The sequence below is a fragment of the Pseudopipra pipra genome, chromosome 13, assembly GCF_036250125.1.
Source record: "Pseudopipra pipra isolate bDixPip1 chromosome 13, bDixPip1.hap1, whole genome shotgun sequence".
Classification (NCBI taxonomy): Eukaryota; Metazoa; Chordata; class Aves; order Passeriformes; family Pipridae; genus Pseudopipra; species Pseudopipra pipra.
Window position 1 is genome coordinate 3,213,271 of NC_087561.1, and position 23,262 is coordinate 3,236,532.

General features: G+C 42.1%; 1 protein-coding gene across 7 annotated transcripts in view; it reads left to right on the top strand.

The window, feature by feature from the left end:
* The window catches only part of LOC135421353 (5-hydroxytryptamine receptor 2A-like), a 205,863-nt gene continuing 182,601 nt past the window's right edge, over window positions 1-23,262 (top strand). For 2 of the 7 annotated variants that reach the window (XM_064669716.1, XM_064669713.1), the window contains exons 1-2: window positions 6-866; window positions 6,648-6,718. The gene's annotated coding sequence lies outside the window, so the exon portion shown is untranslated. Of the gene's footprint in view, window positions 867-6,647; window positions 6,719-18,232; window positions 18,338-23,262 lie in introns of all 7 variants that reach the window. The other 5 variants (XM_064669714.1, XM_064669718.1, XM_064669719.1 and 2 more) reach the window with 4 other exon arrangements.

Genomic DNA, 23,262 nt, shown 5'->3' on the forward strand with positions numbered 1-23,262 from the left:
GTTAATTGTAGCATGTTTTCAGCCATGCTTTCCAGTCACATTCGCAGGCTGTGAGAGGGAGCAGTGCTGACGCTCGCCAGCTGAGTGCCATCCGGGCAGCGCCAGCCCGCCTGCCGTGTGGGTGCCTGCAGGTGATGGGGCAGCGCCTGGGACCGGAGAGCTTTGTGCCAGGAGCAGGAGCTCTGTCTGCCTGAGTTTTGGTGGCCCTGCTGGGCTTGCCACGTCACTTGTGCCCCTCTCGTGTCCCTCACCTGCGTGGCCCTGGCCTCCAGCCGCAGGTTCAGCACGCTGGACACCCCGTCCTGCGGGCCCTCGCAGGGGCTCCCGTGTGAGCCAAGGGCAGCGCTCTGCCGGAGCCCGGGGATCCGCAGCGGGTGATGCAGCGGGAACCGTGCGCTGCCTGGCCGGGGATGCTGTGGGCTGCCGTGGGAATGCCTGGCTCCCTGAGCGCGAAGTGACTGCAACTCACACGAGGTTGGGACTACTTCTCGGAAGATGCCCTGTGTGTCTCCAGTCGTTCCTCTCTGGCCTCACCGCAGAATATTTGGAGTTGCTAGCTTCCTCCTGCCGAGGGGGGACAAAGGCATAGGCCTCCAGAGGGTTAAGAGCATCTGCCTTTACGCCAAGTGTTCGAGCAGGAAATAATCTGCAGAGATACATGTGCAGCAATTCAACTGCTGCTGCTCTCTCAGGCTGCCGCTGCTGCAGTTCGGGGTGTGAGAGGAGCCGCGCTGCTCGCAGAAGATGCTTTCTTGGTGTGTCCGAAGCTCCAGGCATGGCAGGAGAGCCCCGGCTTTCTGAGCTGGGGTAAATGTCTCCATCCAAGAGGAATTATGTGGACTTGCTGGCTCTGTCGGCTCACGGAGGTAGGTGCTGCTGCCTGTGCAACATGCCGTGATCTTTGGCGGGGGGATACAGTCCTCTCCTCATTCTGGGCTATAAAATTTTAAAAAATTAAACCAGGGTTTAATTTGAAGTCTATAACGCCAGGCAGAAAAATGTGTGTGTGGTTTCTGCATGTGCAGCAGGGAGGAGAAAGCAAAAGGTACCTGAGCGATACCTTTCATGACTGGCAATAAAGTTGTTGCACTTAATTGAAAAACAAACTTGCCTTGATCTCTCTGGAATGCACCTGGGAGCTTTTACTTCTTCCTGGCTTATGACCTTTCAAAGGGGTTGGCTGCAGTGTGATGGGTTATGCTTCGGTTTGGAAACTGGGACACACTGCACTCTACAGGTCCTTTCATTCTGCTCCTGTGGACCTGGGGAGGACAGAGGGCACCTACACAGAAAATGTTGCTGACAGGGAGATGGCTTTTTTTGAGGAGTGAAATTACATTAAGAGGAAGAAAAAAGGTGCTCTTCTCTGAGAAAGAGGGAATGTTGAGGTCCTAAAGGTTGATCTTGGTGTTTGGAAGTAGAGGAGGAAAATTATTTTGGAAGCAACCTGTGTCTGGTTTTTGTGTTTTGCTGTTCCACCTTTTTGGAGAGGAGTTTAGTACTCTGCTAAGTACTTTGCCACCTGGAATCTTTGCTTGAGGATTTTTTTACAGCAATACCTGGGAGAGAAAAACTATCAATGCCATCAAATTTCCTTTGGCTTGTTTAGGAAGTTGCCTTCTTGAGAAATCCCTAACAAAATCAGCAGCAGTAATACTGTTCCATTCTTGCTGTCAGGGCATGCTTTTTTTTTGGTTTGTCTTGAGACCTCTGGTGGGAGCTTTATTCTGTAAAGATTAAGCTGAAAGGAAAGTTTTCTGTTTCCCTGGAAAAGCAGGTGTTGGGTATTGAATACCTATTTGATTTTGTTGTCCTGATTGACCCACATATGTATGTTTGTGTGTTCTCCTGAGTGCAGACTCTGCCAAGGAAATTTTGCTGCTCAGAATAGGCAGGTGCTGCCTGGATTATGTACCTGCATCACATGGAGAGAGGTTTGTGTGTGTTTCTGGCATTGCAGATCTATTAAGACAGCACAGCCAACAGTGCCATTGCTGTGTAACAGTTTCAGAAGTGTTTCTGTGGCATCCTGGCAGAACAAATGTGTCTTTCATAACTGCACTCTTGAGGAAAAAGAGCAGCACTGGCATCGGCACTGCAAATCTTTTTAGTCACTTTTGTTTTCTTTGCTCAGGTAACAACTGGAATGTGTTGCCACCTGAGCAGTTTGGTCAGAGCATTTGCAATTGCTTCCTCAGCTTCCCCAGGGCTGCTGTGCTGTGTTTGACTCAGCACTGACATATCTAATAGGGAAAGGTAGAGTAAAATCCCCTTTTTTCTCTCTATTTTGGTCCCAAACTACAGACAAGAGCATGCTTCCTTCTTTACAAGAACAGGACACTTGTGCACCCTCCTCTGGGATCCTGTAGAGAAGACCTCTTCTGCTCTGCAAGATCTCTGTGTAGGAGCTGGTGGAGCAGGAGTGGGTCTGGTTGATTCACTGCTGTGTATGAATAAAGAAGCTAAAACCTCTGCTGGGGATGGAGGCTGTGATGACACCTGGGAAGTAGCTGCTCCTCTCTGTCCTGAGGAAGAGGATCCCTTCTTGCTCACATACTAGGTAGATTTGGGCAGCAGTGCTCCATAGCAACACTAATTTCTGCCACGAAGAGGAGAAAAGCCTCCTGGCTTCACTCAGAGAGGTGAAAACACAAATGTATGAACATTCAGTGGCATCTCAGTGTAGTATTGGTTGTAAGGTGATCTGCATGACTTTTTTCTAGAAGAGCATTTATAAAAGCTGGTGAGCACTAAGTAATACCATTGTCTGTGCAGGAAACACTAGAAAAAATATATATTAGTCATCCCATTTACTGCTATTTGCACAAAGGCAGAACGGTGATTAGAACTGGTTGATTAAAGTGAGTGCTTCTCATGAACAAGATTTCAAAATTCAAAATTAATTTGGCGATTGCTGGGTGGCAACTATTTTGGTGGTCTTTGTGCCTCTATTCCAGCAAGTGTATTTTTTTAAAAGGTCCTTTTACTAAAACAGCAAAATGTTGGGGCGTATTCCCATGTGATGTGTTCTGAAGGAGTGGATGGGAATATGTTCCTGACAGCCATACTCGTATCCACTCAGGAAACCAAATCAGTACATACTACTGATTATTTCTGAGCAGCTTCTCTGGTCAGTAATAAAGTTTTGCATTAAACTCAAATTATGTGGAAGTTGAGAGCTATTTGCTAGAGTTAATAATGGTCATTTAAAAAGCTGTAATTTGTTACAATAATAACTGGTCAGCATTCCATGTCACACACACTGTACTGATAACCTTCCTCTGCCTGACAGTCCCATCCTGTCCACCCTGTAGAGTGAGGGCAGGTACTCCCTGGTGTGCCCTGCTGCAAAATGGGGCTGAGCTCTGTATTCTTATGGGTGCAGTGGTAGCAGTGGTGATGAGATCTCTGTAGGGTTTGCCTTTTTGGAGACAAATGCCTGCTGGAATGGCTGGCCAGTCACATGCTGCTCAGGTGGAGCAGGGAATGGGTAACAGACAGGGGCAAAGGAAGCAGATTGAATCTTCAAGAACTATTTGCTAGGGAGTGATTTCCCTGGTTTCTGTGGGGAGGTAAATGTAGGCCAATCCTTAGCTGCTTGCACTCTTTCAGCAACCATTGCATTTTTATGGTTTGGATACTGCTTGTAAACCAGCTACAGGTGATCCAAGCCTCTGGTCCGGAAACTGTTGAATGGGAGATGAAACTGTGCCTTTCTGACAGTGCCTGGAGTATCTACAAGAGACTGTGCTACTGCATTTGAAATCTCTCTGGCTTTGTACCACTTATAAAATGCATTCACAGTAGGTGGTGGCATCAGCCTCCTCTTAGTGAATGCAGATATTTATATTATGCAAAAGGTTTTCTCACTTTGCTGCATTCAGATGATGACTGGAGATACCACTCTTGTTAGATAAAAAATTGAGTCTGACTTTAGAGGTGAATTCAAAGACCGATTTCTATTTAATATATATAGCAACAAATAGGAACAAAGCTGCTTAAAGAGTACTTTAATGATGAATCATTATATTACTCTTGCCAGTCTGAAAGGCAATAAAAGTAAAAATGGTGCTAGGATTTGGTTGCTTAGAAAATTCACAGAAAGGGACTGTATTGTAGAGAGGGTTTTAGCCCACATCAAAGAAATATTTTGAGGTACAAAAATACTTTCCACCCCAAAGATAAGAGGCAGCTGCTATCTGTTGTTTATTGTTCCAGAAGGTTATTTTCTTTTGTTGTTAGTCAGTCTTAATTTATTGTGGTTTTTTTTTAACCCTGACTGATTCCCCCCACCCCTGTTTCAGGACTGATGCTGTCATAATACTTTTTCAATGCTATAATTTTTATTACCAATCCTAATTAAACGCTGTAACTTTTGAGAATCAGATTAATTTGAACCATCAGCGCAGTGCAAACGCTGTTATCATTGGAGACCATAAAATGTTCAAGGCACCGTAATTTTACTACATAGCTGCAGTGGCATGTGTCCAAGGATTTGGCTACCTTTGTTTAGCTGACATGGACTGTAATGTGTGCTCTTCTGAGCAGTGCAGCATGAATAGAAATGATGCGTTCCTCAGCTGTTGAATTGCACATTTTAGCCATAAGTCAACAAACATTAGAGAAAAGACATCACCTCTGCCATCACTGAAACACTCCTTCCATGCTATAAATATTGTATGGATTCTATGGTTTCTGCACAATAGATAAAAGGACAGATAGAGGTGGGAGGTTGTTGCACACCAAAACTGCACTTCACTGGTGAGCTGGGTAGCAGTGGACATGATGGAGTTTGCCACACTCTCACCCAAGATTTTTCCACCCTTGGCCCACAGTTCATGAATTTGGGTTGCAGAGGAGCTACTTCAGCTGGTTTTATCTCCAGCCAGGACACATATTGATCATCAGTTCAGTGTCCTGAGCAGCAGGACAGGTTCCAGTAATCTGCTTCCTTTTAGAACAGTTTCTGTATTTTGATTTTTTATTTTTTTCCCCACAGATATTGGGTAACAAGTAGTGAATTTTGATTCCAACTCAAGTGGTGGCAAAGTTGGTCTTTGTGCTCTGTCCCAGCTTTATTCCTTAGGTGGTGACATTATGGAAGATCTCACTGGTCATTACAGATGTAATTACCTGGCACTGACAGACAGAGAGGTGTTAATCTGACTCTGCAAGCATTCAGGTTGGAGCTTCGTGTTTAGGTTTTCTTCACAGCAGACAAAAAGGCACTTTGAGACAACCATTACTCCTACTTATTTTAGGAGTCTGCAGCAAGATGAGATGAAATGCAGAGTAGAGATACCCAGCCTTCTCTAGTCCCACAGATGGATCCTGTGGAACTGGCTTGAGATCAGGTGTGGGGGTGGTGGCAGCAGCACTAGATGAGCTGGACCCCACCACAGGCTGGTTTCAGTCCACATTCAGCCAACTGCCAGCTCCACCCGGGCTGCTCCAGGATCCTCTGAGGGGTTTGGTGCAGGATCTGACTCTGCCAGGTTTGACTCTGCCTTACTGAACTGGAATTGCTTTGTCAATCCATGTTATCGAGCGGGGCTGTGAAGCCTGCACTGCTGTTTGCCACTGAGCATCCCAGTAGCAGATACCCTTCTGCTTCTGCTCACTGGGACCTGATATTGCTACTTCTATATTCAATCTCTTTGACTGGTACTACAAGTCAGGCTTTCCTCCCCTGCCCCATTAAAGAGCAATAATATCCTCCAGACTTGTAAGTTCCAGGCTTCATGGTGAAACCAAAGTGGGAAAATCTGTGTCAGTTTAGAGGCTGATGTGAATGTTACGTGTTTGTGCCAGTGGGTTCTATGGATCTCCTGCTCCTGCCCACTTGCCAACACTTTGACTGTATTCAGGGAGTTACTGCTGCAGAGAGAAGGCAATTAGTGTGAGATTTGTCCCATAAAAAAATTTTATATTTGGGATTTACCCAGCAGGGTTGTTTCAGACAAAATGTGAAATTCAGGAGCGTGTTTTCATGCCAAGAGCTGCAGCATTTGACCACGAATGTCCAGCTCTATTCTTTCAGCATATGCGACATTGAGGAAGCTCTGGGCAAACTTGTATGATTTTATAACAGCCATTGCTTGTAAAAGAAAAAATAATAAACTGCAGAAGCATATTAATTATCCACTTTTTAACGTATATACTGTTTTGCACGCTGTTATTGTGGACATTGTTATCTGAAAGGCTGTAATCTTAATGTTTCTAATGGGGGCTATTGTAGATTTACTGAAACTCTTACAGTTATGGTTTAAATTTTATATATGCTCACTTTGAAAAAGCCTGTAGTTTTGGATTTTATGGTACCCAGTACTATGTGCTTGGTTTACGACAATAAAATCATAGCTGAATGTTGGAATAAATGTGAATTTATCTGTACCAAAGAGATCTTGTCTTGATAACTTGCCTATTTTTAAAAGTTAATCGTCATATTCTCTGTTGTCTACAACTATGGGCAAATACAAAACCTCGTGTAAGCAAGTAAGTCTGAGTGTTGTAGTGTCAATATGGCAAATATTGTCTAGTAGTCTTTGGTTCATAATGAATGAATGATTCTTGGGATCATGTTGTTTGACCTCCTGATGACACAGGCTGTAGAAAATTTCACCCAGCAACTTCTCCTTTCCTTTCAGAAGAGTGTTCAGACTTATTTAAAGAGTGCAGATAACTGGAACTCAGAGGTGTCCTGAGGGTATTTGTTTTGGTGAGTAATTATTTCTGGTGATTTATAAAATAATAAATCCAATCTGAGTTTATTTCTTTGTTCCATATGTTGAAACATCTTCATCCTTTGTCTGCTTAATTAAGGAGCCTGCTAGTAATGGAAATCATTTCCCATGATGTGGACAAATCATTGATTAGCCTTCTTTTTCCTAAAGTGATCATATAATTTAAACTCTTTCACACAATCTGTTTTCAGGCCCTTAAATCCTATGCATTTCTCTCCGTTTTTCAGCATCTTTTTAAGCTGGACATTAGAGGTGGCTATTCAGGGACAGCAGAATCCCACATTTTACTCATCCTTTCATTAACACCATACATAGAAACACCACCTTTGTAACCTTATCTCTCTTCCATCATCTAGGCTTTTCATCAGATCATGCCCCTGAGACCTTGTGTTCCATTTATCTCCCTGGCTCCCATATATATTTTTAATTCTCCAACTTTCAACATACACTTCTCCCTTCTGTAGGTGGAGTAGATCATTTGCCATTGCATTCTTTGATGCTAAACAAGTAGACTTGTGTTTTTCCATATTAGGGTCTGATCTCTGATAAGGCTGGGCATATGAAGGAGATTGAGTTATTTGACTCTGCTCATCTAAGTTTGGCAATACTTATCACTTAAGCCAGTTCTGAGTTGCATTGGGCTGTGAAACTTGTCTCTGTAGGCCCAGTTAAAAGCACTTCTATTCACTGATGGTTCCTCATTAAAATTACATCTTGTCAATTATCAGTGACTTTTAAAGTGTTCTGTGGTAATTCCATGTCGTGGTATTCTTACAGTCAGCGTGTGGTGTGTCACTGAGCTGTTTGCAAAAAACAAACCTGCAGTGCTGGCACAGCTGCTGCCCCCCTTCACCCCCTACACTTTATTAAATATATGAAAAAATAATTTCGGGATTATTCAAAAGGCTGATTGAGGATCCCATCACATGCAGAGACAGGGTTCCCTGCAGTCACAATGATTTCTATTGCTTTCAGCTTCCAGGTGGCCATTGGTTTTCCAGGAGAGACTTTATGGACAGGCTTATGTTGCTATTGAGGTATTCATAAAATCGACCATGACAAAGATAAAGCAAATTACAAATTTGGTTTTTGAGCACTCTTGTTTACCCACACTTTTTGTCTGCTCTGGGTTTTCTGCTGGTGTCTAATTTAATGACTTTCTTTTCATTCTTTAGGAGTTCAGTCCTCCAACAATTGCTCTGTGATGTTGCTTTGGGTCTCATGTCCATCTTGACTGCTTACAACTGGACTAATATTTTCAGTCCATCCAAAACCCTCCTGTCTATCTCCTCGCCTCATCTGTGTCTTTTCCTTAGCCTGATCATGTTTTTCCATTGTTCTGCCCTTGAGGTACTTCCTTTCCAGCAGCAATATGGAGTAAAACCTTTCATCTTCTGATCACTGGGGTGTTGCTTTCTATTTCCCATCCCCTCAGTGCTCACCCTGGTATTTCTTATTCATTTAGCACCCCTTGTCCTTATCTCTGGGATTCTATGATTCCACCTTGATTACTCCTTTCTCTGTCTCTTTTTACCACCTTTGCTTTTTCACAGTTTTGTCTTGAACAGTCCATTTGTTTCCTTGACATTAACAATTACTGACAGCCTGGTATCCTGTCTCCAGCAGTGGCAAATAGCAGATGCTTAGGGAATAATAAAAAAAGCAGGGTGAGAATATAATAATCTTAATATACCCTTAATATACTGGCAGCAGTGATCAGTGTCACGTACGCCTGACTGTTGTGAATGTGTTTTAGCACTGCCCAGTGGGGGATATAATGCCTAAAACCTTGTGGCTGAGGAAAGGATAATTTTACAAGATGGCAAATTTTCTTGTGTAACCACCTCTTTGCAGAAGCATTGCCTTCTCCTTGCTTTGCTTAGCACAAGCAGCCACATACTTGTTTCTGAGCCAGTCCTGAGGTTTATCCACAGGACTCCTCACACCTGATTGAGTAGAAGCTTCTGTTTCTCTCCCTTGAGTCTCCTTGAGGTGGTTGCAGTGTGGCAAGATGGAGAAATCCTTGTGTTTGCTTATGAGCCCTTAAATGATCATGCTGCTTGACAGATTCCTCTGGCATTCAAGCTCTGACTAGTTGCAATACAATCTGACAAGTGAGATGTTGAAAATTTATGAAAATCATGGCCACACAGGAGAGGGAGAGACCCAAACCAGTATTCCTCATCTCCTGAGGGGTTACAGGTGTCTGTCCTGCTTGTCCCATGGCAGAGCATCCCTGGGGCATGCACGTGGTGGCCAGGTGACCAGCAACACAGACTGGCCCCACAGACTGGCCCCAAGCTGCACAGCTGCTCTTCTCCATCAGTGGTTTGATGAATCAGGGCTTGACACACAGAATGTGGGAGGCTGTGGGAGTTACCAGGATGTGCACTTTGCTACAGTGTGAGATTGAGATGTATCACGGCAGCCAAGTTTGTCGGAGGAGGCGTGTGGAGGGTTTGAGGGCCTTTTCTCTCTGCACCTATGTTGTTACTTTGGGGTTCATTCACTACTTACAGATTATGTGTTTTCTCCAGGATTCCTTCAAATCTGAAACAAGGTCTGAACTGTGCAAAGCAGGTAGAAAAATATATTTCAATTTTTTTATTGATAGGTTTGAAATTGCATTTAAAAAATACCTCTGTTAGCATGTAGAATGTATTATCCAGGGCACTGAGCAGCTAAATCAGAGGAGTGATGTTGCAGGTGTTAGACCTCTAGTTATCAGTTCTTCAGCTGACACTTCCTCTGCTACCATCACTGCCCTAGTATCCAACACACCACAGTTTGATTTATCCTTACCTGATTGTCAGCTTTACTGATAGAATTATTTTATTTCAGGGTCCTGCTTTCTTCACATGGTATATTTTCTTCTGTGGTTGTTGCTTTGTACATTACTATCTGCAGAATTTTTGGAGAAGTCCTTGGGACTTCCTTAGGGTAACATATAAAGGACCAGTGGGAAGACAGAAGCACTTTATAGACATGATGGGTATTCAGTACCCAACTCTTCACTGCTTGACCTCATCAATAAGGGAAAGGGTTCTTTTGTTCATATAGGTGGGTCCGTAAGTCCCTACAGCTCTAACTGCTCCAGTACATGCCATGTGATTGTTGAATAAGCCTGGACATTATTCTTGCTGTCTGTTTTCCTCCTCTCCTCCCAGAAGCAGAGGAGTTCCTATCGTGAGCTGTGCCAAGTGATCCCAGCAGTGGCTTTAGAGGATGTTCAGAACAGGGTGAGGCACACAGTTTGCATTTCCCAGATGGAGGTTTCCAACTTTGTGCAAAGTTGTGCATGCCAGAGCTCAGGAATGTGTGCATATGTAAATTATCTTGTTAGAAATTCAGGGCAGAAAGGCATATAGTTCCTTTGATGCCAAAGGGAACTGTGTCTAGAGACTCAGGGTAGAAATATGCCTCCTGATACATGTTTTAGTTCTGTGTAAATCATCTGTAAGTATAGCACACTCTATTCATTTAGCTGGTGACAATGTTATTTAGGGGTGATATGAAACAGTCACAAAGTAATAAGGACTGCCTGAGAAGAAAATATGTTCTAAAGCTCTTAGGTGTAATGCTAATTTAAATAAAACATGTGCTCTGTTGGGGCTATAGAATATTCCTCCTAGAAGTCTTTATAATATTCAAGACGTGGATGCTTAAAAGTTGTTTTTTTTCAAAATGAAGATGCCATGATTATTTAAGAATGCTGAGACTCCTTTTTAGGTTGAGTTGATTCATCCTGTTCTTAAAAGAATGTTTTATGGGTATCTTAGCGGTAGGGACACCTATGATTATCTAATGTATGCAAATGCAGTCCAACAGCAAATACCCCTAAATATGATGGAAAGCACAGGGACGAGCTCCTCATCATGCTGCCAAGTCAGACCATGTTTCAAGTTAGGCTGATGAGCAAGGGCATGTTGAGCAGATATTATTTTAACGATTGCTGATGCAGATACGGGGCGCAGAAAAAGATTGTAGCTCTCTGTAAAAGCTGAATAAAAATAAATTTTGCAAAAAGAAATCTCCAGATTTTATATTAAACCAAATTACGAATGCATTAAGGGTAATAGCCTTTCTACCTGGGGAGTGTTTATTGCCCCCCCAGCTCTATTTCTCTGAAGGTTATTCACTGTGTGGGTATTATGCTGTAAAATCCTTTGCTGAAGTGATAACCTTGTGCTGTGTGCAAGCAAAGTGAGGTTAGATTGGAGTAATTGCTGCTATCTCACAGTGCAGATGCTTTCTAGTTATGGTGCAGATATTAGAACAAACAAGTCTTAAAAACTTTAAGCATACCTTTATACATTTTAAAAGATAAGTGTGCATTTTTTGTTGTGTAGATTATTGGAATTTGGATTAGAGCATAGTTATGGTAAGAGGTTGTTATATTGTCTGTTGAGGAACATGTCTGTTGAGGCAGCTCCATGTGCAGCTGCAGGTTGTGCCCCGGGTGGGGGAAATGGCCTGAGCCCCTGGTTGGAATGGATAAGATATGTTTGCCCCTGGCTCTTTCAGCTGTGACAGGGCAAATACTGTGCCTGCAGCACTTCAGTGAAACCTCCTGTGGGCTGGGAAAGAGAAAGTGTGAATACTGTGCTAATGATGCTAATTTTGGAGAAGAGATACCAGGAGGGCAAGTTGTCTCCCTCCCTGATGAAGCAGTGAGCACCATGTGCTTACAGAGGGTTGCTCTGTTGCTGTTTAGGCCACTTGGGCTCATGTGACTCCTTTTCTGTATGTTATCTCAGAAAATGTGGTTTCACAGGCCAGAGTGTTTTTAAATGCATGTCTTAGTAGGAGAGGATGACTTACAGTGATTGTTTTATTGTCCTGCCATGTAAACTCTTCAGTAAATGCATATGATCACAGAATCTCAGAATCATTTAGGTTGGAAAAGACCTCCAAGATCATTGAGTCCAACCTTTGACTGATCAGCCCCTTGTCAGCTAGACTATAGCACTGAGTGCCACATACAGTCATTTGTTGAACACCTCCAGGGATGGTGACACCACCACCTCCCTGGACAGCCCCTTCCAATGTTCAATACACTTTCTCTGGAGAAATTCTTCCTGATGTCCAACCTGAATCTCCCCTGGCATCGCTTGAGACCATTTCCTCTTGTCCTGTTGTGAGTTGTCTGGGAGAAGAGGCTGACCCCCATGTTGCTGCAACTTCCTTTCAGGGAATTGTAGAGAGTGGTAAGATCTCCCCCAAGCCTCCTTTTTTTCTAGGCTAAACACCCCCAGGATCCATCCTGTCCAAATGCCTCTGCAGAGCCTCCCCACCTTCCAGTAGATCAACACTCCCACCCAAACTGTTTCATGTTCCTGGATTTCCCTTTCCTGAGCCTCCCCCCCCCGACAGCATTGAGGTAGGAGAAGTGAAGTGTCCTGCCTGTAAGACAAACAAACACTTAAATTTTTGTGTAATGCTTTCCAGCACACCTCTACTGTGCTTTCCAAAGGATCTCTTAATAAGACTTTACAAGCTTGGGTAGTCATGTAGCTTTAATGCTCTGTTTGTCATCTGGCTATTAGCTGTGGCTGAAGGAAGAACTAACTCCAGAATCTAAATGAAAGACTCAGTGTATCTGTAATAAACAAGCAAAGAAACAAGCCCCAGTCTGCTTAGTCTCTAAATAGTGTTGCTGTACAGCTTCATCAACATTTTCCTGTATAGGCTGTGTCCTGGGCCATGGATTCCAGAAGGTAATTTCAACCAGGAGATGACTACCAACCACATCACTGCCCCGAGAAATGATGAATTCAGAACCTTCTTATAGAATTTGCAAGTGGGTTTACAATGTCATCTTACATTGATGCAGAAAACTGCATCTCCCAGAGATGAGTAAAAAGCTCACTGGAAACACTTTGTGAATAATAATTATAGGACTATATTCACCTCTGATTTTTGTTTCAAGATTTCTGTGAGAAAACTGCATGCTGAGATGGATAGAATTTTCCCTTCTTCTCTGTGTTGCTCAGGGACTTCTTTTTTGCTTCCGGCTGATTGAGGAAAAATGAGAAAATGCTTAAATTGAACACTAGACTTCCTAATGGTATGAAAAGCATCCTAAGGGGCTTGGATGTGTGTTGTAATGGCAGTGATTTCTTTGAAGATGGGTAGCTGAGAGGTCAAGCCTGAAAATCTTAATATAATCTTCTAAGATCATTCAGTTTTGTCAGAACGAGAGATTTTTGATTGGAAAGGAAATGATAGAAATGAATGAGGTGGATTTTTTTTTATTTTTATTGTAGAGGTAGTAGGAGGAGGTAGCTCTTTTTGGACAAAAGACTCTGTTTTCCTCTTATTTTGTTGCACAAATGTAGATGCTGACTCTGGAAAAGATGAAGATCCAAGGAAAAAGTACTGCCTGGAGGAGTTGCTCCCATCTTTTATAATAACTGTTGCTGTACTGCTATATGAGAATCCACTGCAATGACAGTGTTAGGGCACATGTAATTGTGGAAATGCATTAGGCTTTTAGTGTCTTCCAACGCTTAATTACTTGTTTATTAACAATTCTTTGGCTATCAGAAAAGCTTTTGAGAGTACTTAGTGTTTCCAGATTCAGTAATCTGTTTCTTGGAGTTTGAGGCAGTAACTGGTCATGGCAGAGCTCTGCAAATGCAAAAGGTTGACTTTTTGGGTGATATGGTTCATTTCTGCAGAGTCTCTGAGGCTTGACATTGGATATAGCAACTCCAGATTAAACATTTTCTCAAGTTAGTGACTTTTATGTGGATGGTGTTTGCAAGCAATTGGGGAAGGATATTAAAAAGGGAAGTTTTATGTGGATTTAGCAAATAAAAGCTACATAACATTTACGTAGCAGCCACATCCTGTTAAATGTCTTAGAATATTATGCGACAAAATCTCTCCGAATACTGATCACTGTTGCACTGTAATTGCAGTGGTCGAGGTGGACTTTGAGTCCCAGACTGCTGAAGGGTTCCTTGAAACAAGACATTGAGTCTTTCAGAATAAATATTTTACTGCTCAGGTTCACACCAAGTGATTATTAACAGCACTGAATAAATGTGTGAAATCCTGGAAGCTGTGTGCAGTATCTTACCCAGAAAGGTTCCTGGAAGCTGTGAAAACTGTGTTGGCAATCAGCAAGGGGTTACATCCTCAGGAGCCACAGTCACCTACGCCTTATGTGAAGAGGAGGAAGGAAAGAAAGGTGCTGACCCTCAGTGCAGGAACTTCTCAAGTTTGCAGCTGAATGTCTGCCAGAACTGAATGGAGAACTATCTCTTTTGTCCCAAATTTACTGAAAATGTCCCTCAAAACAACTTTATCCCACACTGTCCTTCTTTCAAAATAAAGATGATAACTTTGTTTTCTGTCTTCTAGTTGCACTCAGTGAAACACGCAAGTGCTGCCAGAATGAGACTGGGTATCATGTTCTGAATGTGCAATGGTCTATTTTTTTCTGAGAGGCTTTATTTTATGGTTTAATTATTGCATGACAAGGGTTGGTTTGAAGAATAAGAAGGCAATTTAATTGGATTCTCAACTTTATAGGCAGGATCTAAAGAATTACTAGAAGGTGTTTCCCATAATGTTTACAACTCTCCTTTTTTAACACTTCTTTGCATGCATTTCATGGCTGACACAGATGTACGTCCAGAAATAGTACATATTTATAGACTAAGCCTATAGTTTAAGGCAAATAAGCAGGCCTTGCCTTTAGTAGAATGTTTTCCTGCATAAGGACTCTGATTTTAAATAGTGTGGATAATGGTGTCTTTGCTATCTGAGGAGTGTATGGGTATGAGTCATGGTGTCATAAATACTGTGGCTATTACAGTGAGCATCCAAGTGAAATTACACAAAATTATATATTTGCCAGGGTTCTTTTCTCTAACGGCCAAACTTCAAAATAGAAAGCTTTATTATTCATTTTGATGCATCTGAACTACTGAATGTTCTTGCTGGCCCACTAGACAGTTTAATAGGGCTCCTGAACATCATCAATAATTCATGCATCTCTTAAACAGGGATGTGGTACTTGTTGTTCAACTATAATCTGAGTGTACTATATTGTGAGCTGCTATAGGATGCTCAGGGACATGCTCAGTGCTGGCTCTTGACGTCACAGAAATGCCAGGTTCTTGGGTTGGAGCACCCTGTGTATGGTGCTTCCAAACAGGGGATGGTCCTCTTTGCCCTCATCACAACTGTTGCTTTCCCTGAAAGGGAGATGAGGATGTAGAGAACTCCCTTCAGGATGATTTGCCTGATGTAAACAGTGTAAATCATCCCCAGCATGTGACTGTCAGTGCTGGATGGACCAAAGATGGGAAACTGATGGTCCAGGTGGAGAGGTGTGGAGGAAGCCTAGTCTGGGATATGTGAGGGTTCACAGAGCATTAGCAAAAGTGGAGTGGGTGTTAAACTGGAACTGAAAATCCAGTGATTATTGTAGGATATGTTAAATGATAGTTATGAAGAAACCTAATGGGATGTGATTTTTTTTTTCTTTTGAAGTAGGTCTTTGCCTTATTGTTTTTATTCTGTTTTGTATGTCACACACTGTGACAGAACTTGTTGTTCTAAATACCATATCCAGAGAGAAGGTTTCAGAATCAAAGAGGATGAGAAAGGCTGAGGGTGAGTACAATGTTCTTGGTGGCCTGTGCTCTTAACATGCTTTGGAGGTGGAGGTGGAGGTCTGCTGGCAACATTGGCTGTCTTTGATCTCCTTTTGCCATTGGAGAGCTGAGGCATGCAAAGTGTTGAGGCATGATATATCCAGGATGAGCATCTCGGCAGAGCTGAGAAATGCCTGTGAGTTTCCTGGATAGCAACCCAGTCTTTTTCTGCAAGAACCTTCCTCCTTTAGATTTGTCACATTTGAGCCATGCTCATGTGTCTGTACAAACAGAGTAAGAAGTTACAAAGAGTTCAAAAAATAAGGGTATAGTGCCTTGCCACAGGTATTAGTGAAAAAACTCTTAACAGTGTTATTTTTGAATAAGAACTTGTTGGGCAAAGAAGAGTAACTTGTCAGATAAATGCAAAAAACCAGTACATACAACCATTCAAGTGAGAGTTTTATTGTAGGTGGAATGAGTCCAAACTCAAGACCTTTTTCTCCCTCCCTATATAAACTTACTGTTCTTTATCAGGCTTCTAAGAAAAATCTCATGCTTACTTCTTGTGTTCTGTATTGGTATCTGGATAAGGGTCAGATTGTGCCCTGTGTTTGTTCAGGATGCAGGAGGCTGAAGAACACCCTGGCTATGCAGCTTTCAGGAGTCAAGCTACAATCCCCAGGCAACCGTGGGCTGTGCTGGTTTGAAAATAGCTTTTTTACAGCTTGCTTAGGACCGGTAATGCAGCGCAGTGTTGCACCCTGTCACTGTTACGTCTGTGTCAAGTGAGCTGGGGAGCAGGAGGAGGCTGTACAGCTCTGTCCCAGCCTGACATTGCTTAAGACTGGGGGAGATGCAGTTTCACTGGCACTGGCTCAGCGTTCCTTATGCCTCATACAGAGAGTTTCTAGCAAAAATGGGCTGGAGCTTCCATTTTTCTATCCAGACTGCAATGAGGTTAGTCCTAACGATGTGCAGCTCCTTCTGGAAATAGTTTTTAGGTGGTGGGTGTATTTGAAAAGAAAGATGATGGTTCTTCACTTGCTTTTGGCTGTAATGATGACATTAAGATTTCAACATTTCGCTCTTAACTGCTGAATTTCAGTGAACCTTTTACTCTGTCTGGGTGGAGTATTTGGGTCAAATGAAAATTCTGGCTCTGTGGCAAAAGAACAGATGATGGCAGTGGCTGATGGTGATTACCAGCTTTCTTGCACTTCTGCCTTGGAGTGGTGGCCAGTGAGAAAAGGCTGATTGTTCCATACCAAGGGTTACAGTGCTTGCTCATCTGGGAAATGCAGCCGGAGCAAGCCCAGTTTTGTCATGAGGCTGTCAGCAGGGCATGTGAGATCATGGCTCAGGCACTGCACTGGGCAGGGGAAGTTGGAACTACCAGCCTCTGAATCTGTTTCCAAGGTGTTTGACTGTGGCACAGAAGGGCTGTGAGTCCCCACTGACCGTGGCAGAGCTTTGAGCAGTGCTGCTCCATTGCCTATTGCATGTCTGGAGCTACTGCTTATGCAGTGGTACAGGTTGTGCTGCTTTTGCCCAAACTACTTATCACCAATGAAGTAGCTCTGAAACGTGACAGGATGATACCATTTCATAGGGAATTTTTTTATCCCCGTTTTCCTCCCTCATTGCTGTGACAAGTGCTGGAGTCCCTCCAGACTGTCAGTGGGCTACAGCATGGGACCCTCTTTCCAAATCTGTTTTCTGCTTTATTTCTTAGTGTCATGTTTTGTTTCCATGGAAACTCCCCAACCTAACTCGAATGATGAGACTGTCAGGTGCATGAACAATGCTGTCATTAAAGAGCATCCTCAGGTCTGGATGTTTGCTCCTCATGTGTCCTACCAGGCAGGGAGTGTGGTGTCAGGAGAGGCTACGTGACCACTAAAACTTGATGTGAGCCTGAAGGCTTTGGAAGAGCTGGTGAAGACAGCTGTTGCATCTCTGGAGAGGAGTTTCCTTTGGCTGGTGTTCCCCGAAGACGTTGTGCCCATAGCAATTACATTCATAGAAAGGAGGAATATTTTGCCATTTTTAAAAGAATGAGCTTGGGTTATGTGTAAAAGCCTGTCTGCAAAGTTTGCATTGAGAAGAACAAATTTATAACAGTAGTAGAAGAGGTTGAACAGAAAATATGTTGTTTCCAGGAAAAATGGATTAACCACAAAATGTACCCTGGAGTGAAGTGTTAACTTCTATCACTGAGCATGGAAATATGTGAGGCAATGTTTGCGTGGTATGACGAATAAGAGTGGTTGATTAGCATCAATATTTCCCATCCTACTTGCACTCTGGAATCTGCTCATGGCAATATCTTCCTCCCTTCAGCCCCATCCCTACTGTTTTCATTGAAGAACATCAGTAAGAGAAAAAAGCTTACTTTAGTGGAGAAAAAAGTACTGTACCTGAAAGAATAGTTTCCCCTTTCCTCTCTTCGTGAAGCTTTTCAGATACTGTTATGTTGGTAACCACGTTTTATAAGTGCCACATTAGCAGGACAAAACCACAGTGCTGCAAGAGAATTTGCAACCCTTTAAGGAAGAGCCATTAAACTGTGAGATAAAATGTGGCTCTGCATCTCTAAAAATAATATATTTGCATCTCTATAAGGACTTCAATTTTGGTAGCTAGGAATAGTCTAGGCATCTTCATTGTAATTATTAAGAATTACTAGCTTGCACAATTACTGCTTTGAGAGAGATGTGAATGTACATGGTATTTTAGAGGACATGGAGAAGTGAAGAATTTATTGCTATTTAAAAAGCTGAAGTTTACTTGCTTGCTGGCAAACAGTATAGGAATTCAAGAATTGCCAAGGCAGAGAAGGCTTCAGGTTCATCTTGTTTGGTGCCTCTGCTCTGACAGATGCTAAGACGTTCAGAGAAAGGGAGGAGCTCATCTCGGGAGAGGCGAGAGAATTTCTTCAGCTATTGAAAACCAGGAGGCGAAAGAGGGAGAGCAGCCTAGAAGGTAGGAACAGCAGGAGTTTCTGCAGTGTGGAGTGGGGTGGTCAGGCCATGGACATTCTGCTTGTTTGCTTATGAGGTGAGAATAGTAACCTTCTCTGGAGCTATTGCAAAATGTCCACAACTCTGCATCTTTGGACTGGTTTCATGTACCAAGGAAAATTATTTTCCATTTTAATTCTGTAAAACTCTATCTGTGTGTTGCTGCTTTGTCATGGGATGGAATCTTTCCATTCAGCAGCGTAGATCAGCTCTGTTCTGCACCTTTTCTGTAGTGCAGTTTTTTGTGTTGGCTTTTTGTTTTCCATTAGCTTATTTCATTGATTAAAATAGATAAGATGTACTTTTTGCATGAACACTGCCAGAACTGAAAGCCCTCCATGGGGCCTGTACTAACAGGTGCAGATACTCCTTGTCAACATGTAGGTGTCAGCTCACTGTTCCATGCTTCTTTCATGGGTTCAGTCTTGGTGCAGACTACCATTTGGCTATAATTTTGACATCCATAAGTATTTCCTGCTGCAGAACGCTGTTGGAACAAGCTCCTAACATGCCTGTCTTCTGGTCCTTGAAAAGCCCCATTTTTCACAGCATATTTTCTTTTGAAGTCTGATTCATAGCCCATTGTAATTGGTGTAGTCTCCTATGCATTCTAATGCAGCCAAATCAATGGTCATGCATTTAGGAACAAAGAAAATTGCTTGCATGTGCAGGGTGGGAGGATTCAATCTTGGAGTGCCATGATGTTGAAGGGACTTGGATGTCAGGCTGAAAGCCAGCCACATGTGAGCTTCAGCTTTGTGTGACTGAACGTGGCCCTTGGCTGTACCTGGGGGGGGAGGATTGTTGTTCCCGTACACCCTGCTGATGACACGACTGCTCAGACATTCAGCCCCTCTCTGATGTTAATGCGTTTTAAAACAGGATTATAGGAATTTGTAAAGGTTCAGGAAAGTTCTGCACAAATGGCTGGGTGTCTGTAAAACATTAGTTTTTAATGAGAGGCTCAGTCTAGTTAAAATAAGGTTAAGAGGATACTTATCGGAACAGTATAAATACTGCGGCAGGAGATTTATGGTTGCAGGAGGCTTTTTAAACTAATAGGCAGAAGTGGAACTGTATAAATCAGTGGATGGAAGCTAAAATTAAGCTAATACATGTTGGAAGTGGCATAACCCTAAAAAATCTTACCTAAGAACAGAGTGGGTCTTTATCACTAGAAGTCCTTAGGAATATATCCATTTTGAAGGGCAGCACATTACTGACTTCCAGGGTAGCTGCAGGAGACTCTCATTAAATATTTCTGGGTTATATTATGTGTAAGACCATATTAAATATTTAGACTCCCTGCTCTTGGCCTTAGTGCTTAAAGCCTAAGCATTTGGCAGCCACTGGTGTGAAGGAGCTTTGGAAAAAATTCAAAGTTTAGATTGAATATTAGCAAAAATCTCTTCCCGGAAAGGATTGTCAAGCACTCAAACAGGCTGTCCAGGGAAGTGGTGGAGTCACCATCTCTGGAGGTGCTTAAATAGGGCACCTGGGGACATGGTTTAGTGGTGGGCTTGACAGTGTTAGATTTACAGTTGGACTCAATGATCATAGAGGGCTCATCACACTGTTAGGTGCTAATTTACATGAGCATCCAGACTCCATTGGCCAGATTGCTCCAGGATCCAATGATCTAATAATTTTAAAAGAAGTTTCATTTTCTTTGCTGGTTTATTATTTTTGTTAATGTCTATTACTTTAAAATTGATATTTCTTAGCATATATTTTTGCTGGAGCAGCTTTTAGATGTAATGTTTTTAACTATATATAAAATTATCTCGCTGATGCTTATGAATGTTTTCTCCCAAGAGCAAAATCTCCTGCTAAATATTCTGGGGAAGTAGTAAAACTGTCTTTAAAAAAAACCTTTGAAATGTACGTATTAAGCAAATGAAGAAAGGAAGAATCAATGAAGAAATTTTTTTCTTTCCCAGCTTTAAGCTGTAGGGGTCTTAAATGTTGCTCACAGATTTAATAGGTAGAAAATTATCAGAAAGAGTTTCTTTTTCCCAGAATTTACTTTCCTTTAAACAACTGTCATCAGATTTACTGGTTACTGTGTATGTTGCAAATAGGATTTTATACTAAGACCACAGTTCTGACATTACAGCTACTTTTTTTCTTTAATAGAACATTAATTATGGTAAGACTGAATAAATGTCCTAGGCATCAATGCCCTTTGAGAAGCACTCTCCCTTTCTGAGTTCTGTCAATACCTTGCTCAGCTGAAAACATCATCCATGTGAGGGTCTCATCCCAGCTCCTCACAGACAGATTGCCACCCATGACCATGTGGCATCAGTTTGTGTCCTCCATCTTTCTTAACTGCTTGTAAATTACATGCTTTGGAAAGCAGAAAGTGATTTTGATTTGAAATAAAAATATTTACAAGGCAGACTTGCCTTGGGGATCTGTAAGCTGAATTCTTGCTTTGAAGATTTTTAAATTCACTAAAAAACTTAAGCTTCAGTAGAAGCAAAGGATGTGGGGCAGTTCAGTGGCGTCACAAAATCCAAATGGATGATGTTTTAGTGCCAAATGGAATTGTACTTCTAGAAAATAATATTAGCAGTGGTATTTTACCCTGCTCAATCTGCTTCAAAATGTTTCACTTGCCTTAATAAACCTTAGGGATGCCCTTGTATGGCTGATGCTTTTAGTATTTCAGACCAGTGCTTTTAATGATAGTAACGTGTCTGTCAAAGTACAGCATATGGGTAATATAGGAGTAAGAATAATATAAATTTAACTGAACTGGCTTAATGTGCCCACTCCTGCTGGGAGAGAAAAAAAACAACAAGCCAAGAATGAGAAGGAATGGAGAAGCAAAGAAGCTCCTTAGTAACAAAAACACAGCATGCAATCAGCCACACCAATCTTTATGGAGAAACTGCCCCAGTGATGCTTCCAGAGAATGAAGACAAAAAGGTAAGTGGGAATGGGGCACCCTGTGCATTTAAAAGGATATGACAAGCAGAGTTAAATACGAAGAGGTGATGATGAAGTTGTGCACTGTGTGATGTAGAGCTGAAATACAGCCATGGGGATTATCTGGGGTGTCCCTGCAGCCTGAGCAGCAGAGTCCCTGAGAGCCTCTGAGTTGCCCCGATGAGGATGTGCTGCCTGAGTGAAGGAACCAGTGAACAAAGCCTGTTGCACTTTCATTAGAGGTGTTTAGTTATTTCCCTTTAGTTGTTTTCCCTCGGTTTCCATCCTTAAACTTTTTGCTGCATTTGGATAAAACCTGCTCTTCCCTTGACAAATGTTTGCTCCTTGGTTTGCCTTGACTTGTTTCATGGTGGTTATCACTCTTGCTGCTCTTTCTCAAGTGTTTGTTCCAGGTTCACTTCAGGGATTGTGTGCTTGGGAGTTCTTTTGAGACTGAAGACCTCTTTCTAATCTTTCCCTGCACTTAATGTGCTAAAATCTTGGGAGATGTTTTTCTCCTCTGATTTCAGTAGTGAATCTTTTGCAAAAATCAGCAGCCATTTATCCAACTGTGTTTAAAATCTGACTTTTCCAAGATCATTATAACTTAAGATTTGAAGCATCTAAAATACATATTTTTTGAGGCTTTTTTTCTTCACAAAATTATACTTTTTCTACTTTACAAAGCTGTCACAGCCTTCTGGGAAGGTAAGGTTTGTGTGCCTGGAATTGATAATATGTGATTCCTAGCAAATTTCAGCTCCACTTCAAACAGAAATCCCTTTGATTTGAGGTGCCTCTGTAGGGCTGTATGGTGCTTCATCCCTAGGGTTATCTGTATTGCAGGCACCATGCAAACATTTATTTAGTTTAGTGCTAACACATGTATATTTTCATTTTGCTGAAGTTTTTGTGCACATTTTATAGCCAAAACATCTGTCTGAAGTCTTTGCTGCAGGAGAGAGCAGTGTAATTGTTTGTGCAACATTCTTCCATTGTATGCTCTGTTCTTAGAATCCACAGCTTTCATTTGTCCTTCATGTTCTGTTTTCACCAAAGTATGAGGCATTTCTTAGCCTGCAAACTTTGTGCAGCTGCTGTTTTGTCCAAGGAACTGTAACAACAAGTGTATTTCTACTGCCAAAAAATGAGAACATCTTCCTACCGTAAGTCACTAATACAGTTTGCCTTGTTCCTGGAAGTACATAATGCAGCAATTGGAGTCATCACTTCAGGCTCAAATTTGCTGTGCTGAGTGTACTCTGACTTCAGGCAGTGTATTTTGCAATTGAGGAAGAAAAAGCTTCTTGATTATGAATGTTAATAATTAAAGGTACCACTGTTTTGAAAGCCTTTTTCTTAGAAAGAAAAGTTTTTCTGGTGACTAATATGGGGTGTGTGGCATTATTATCACCATACTGTGTGTGATACTTTTGGCTTGTGTGTTTCTAACTTTCTGGAAGAATATGAGAGCCAATGTTCAAATGGCCATTTCCTATAAATAGAAATAAAATACATCTGAAGAGGGCTGTCCTAGACAGTACATTCTGGGCCTTAATCTGGAGTCCTTGCAAAGCGAAGAAAAATGTGATTTCCCAAATTGCTACTGTTTTGCTGGTATTCTGGTTTATTCTCATTGATAATATTCCTGCATATTATCCATTCCATTTTGATTAATTGATAATCTCTCAAATGATTCCTTATATTGATTTGAACAAATCACTGCTGTTGTGGAACTTAATTGCTGTACAATCGATGTGTAATACTGCTGCTTGTTTTTTTGTTTCTTCCTTTAATAACATAACACCCCCCTCCTTGTGAGCAGCTGAGTTTTTGGCTGTTCCCTGCTGGCAGGGCTGGGGCACAGGGGGTGCAGTGGCCACCCCAGTGGCCCCCTGACTCTGCTGCACTCAGCAGGGCTGAGGCATTTGCAAAAACTTGGCAAGGACGCAG